The sequence below is a fragment of the Gavialis gangeticus genome, unplaced genomic scaffold (genome assembly GCF_001723915.1).
Source record: "Gavialis gangeticus isolate Ggan-Ray unplaced genomic scaffold, GavGan_comp1, whole genome shotgun sequence".
NCBI lineage: Eukaryota > Metazoa > Chordata > Crocodylia > Gavialidae > Gavialis > Gavialis gangeticus.
The window spans coordinates 1,130,490-1,133,017 of NW_017729029.1; positions in this window are offsets into that span (position 1 = coordinate 1,130,490).

The window sequence follows — 2,528 nt, forward strand, 5'->3', positions numbered from 1 at the left end:
CCCCCCCCCCCCCCCCCAGCCTCTCCCTGGCAGAACTGGAAGTGGACCAGAAGTGCTTCTGGTTCAATTCTGGATCTGCTGCTGAGCGTGCTGGGGAGCCCCCGCATTTCTGTGGGACGCTTCATCCACCCCACCATCTCAGCATTCATGAGCTGCCTGCTACCTAGAGGTATGTAGAAAAAACATTTAAAGCTGCATCTATGTCGAAATCTCTGAATCTCGCCAAATCTCTCCAAACTAATTTGACGGGTTCCAATTCGATTTGGAGAGATTAAAGGGTCCTCTGATTCGATTCGGATTCAGAGATTCAGCCACCTAATCAGGCCGAATCTCTGCCCAACAGAATCAGGTACTGAAGCTTCGCACAGCCCTAATCCTCAGTAATACCCTGTACTCCTCATTCATGCAGGTACAGGTAGTGACCTAGTCAATAATCCCAGTTAGGGGTAAAGACCCAGGCAAGGACAGGGAGATTATGGAGAGGAAAATGTGGCTCTGTAGATGGTGTCAACAGAAGGGTTTCAGCTTTCTCAGGTATGGAAAAATATTCTGCAAAAGACATGGGGTGCATCTAACAAAGGAAAGGAAAGGCATTTGTGGATACCAACTAAAAAACCTAATGAAGAGCATTTAAACTAGACTGGATAATAAAACCAGAGGTATGCAATAAATAATGATCTATTCTAGACATAGTGCTGAAATCTGGGAGGAAAATAGAAAACTGCAATAGGGCCCTAACTGAAACTGGACTGAGAATAATGAAAGAATGCGCTGAGCATTAGACATGTCTGAACATACATTCTGGGAGTATGAGGAACAAACAGGAAGAACTAGAGGTCTTAGTACACAAGCAAAACTATGACATACTTGGTATCAGAGAACACAGGACCAGTATGTTGGTACAGAAGGCAACTGGGAAGCAAGGTCTCCTGGGGAGATAATGCAAGGGATAAAGTACAGAAAAGCTGGCAGTTACTGAAAGAGACTATTTCAAATGCACAATGGCAAACTATTCCAATGCAAAGGCAAGATAGCAAGCATAATACAACACCACTATGGCCTTATCACAAACTCTTCAGTGTCCTGAAAATACAAAAGGAATCACACAAAACATAAACAAGGGCATATAAGTAAGGATGACTATCAAGAAAGAGCATAAGCATATGGAATAAAATCAGAAAAGCTGAAATATAAAATGAGTTTCAGTTAGCAGGGGATATAAAAAGCAACATAAGGGGCACATCTACTTGTTGCCTTACAGTGGCATTTTTTACTGCACCATGCTTTGGTACTTTCTTTTGGAAGTACTAAAACACAGTGCAGTGACTGCCTATTCTTCACTGTAGCAACATGCTATAATTAGGGAGCATGCCGCTACAGCGAAGTAGCAGCTGGTCAGGTGCAGACTCATGTGATTGCTATGTCACCATAGCACATCACTACAGCAATGTAGCATGTAGCTACAGCGACGTAGCATGATGTGTAGACATGCCCAGAGGTCCTATAAACATATCTATAATAGATATCAGTATCCTCCTGCTATAAATGTAGCAAACGTAAGATGAAAACAAATGGGAGAAAAGGTCCATTACTAATAGGAAAGGTGACCAAATGCTGCAGAAATGCCTGGAGTATTCAGTGTTGCCTTTCCACCAGCCTTCTCAAGAAAAGGACAACTGTGACAGATAAATTAACTTAGCAAAGAGACAGGTGTGCAGACCAGAATATAGTTAAAGTCAGAAGAACCCTTCCCCCTCCTCCTGTCCTGTAGAATCTCTCCTATATGCAGACAGGTACACAGCTGGTTGAAGAAAAACTCTCAGAGTAGTTATCAGTGGTTTCCTGAGCACCTGGGAAGACATCTCAGATGGGGTTTCACAGTGGTTTGTCCTAGATCAGTTTTAGTCAATATTTTTATTAATGGTTCATGAATAACATCAAGAAGGAGCTGCAAGTACTTTGGAAGACAGGAGTAGAATTCAAAATGATCTTGACAAATTGGAGAGATGGTCTGAAATCAACAAGACAAAATTCAATAATGACAAGTGCAAAGTGTTACATTTAGGAAGGAGAAGTTAAATGAAAAGTACAAAATAGAGAATAACTGATTAAGCCACAAAACAGCAATACAGTCAATCATTATCTGGGGATTGTGGCTGTATCATAAACTAAATGAGAGTCAGCAATACAATGCTGTTACAAAAAAGACAAATCTCACTTTGAGAGGAATTTACTGGAAAATGATATGTAGGACACAGGTGGTAATTATTCTGCTCTAGTCAGTGCTGACAAAGTCTCAATTGGAACACTGCATCCAGTTTTATTGACCACACTTTAAAACAGATGCGGACACGCTGGGTAGAGTGCAGGGAAGTGTGAAAAGACTGAAAAGAATTTTAGAGAATCTGGCCTCTGTGGCAAGGTTGAAGAAATTAGGTTATTTACTTCAGAAAAGAGAAGACTAATGTGTGAACATGATAGTCTTCCAGTACATGAAGGTTGCTATAAATGGAATGATAATCAATCAT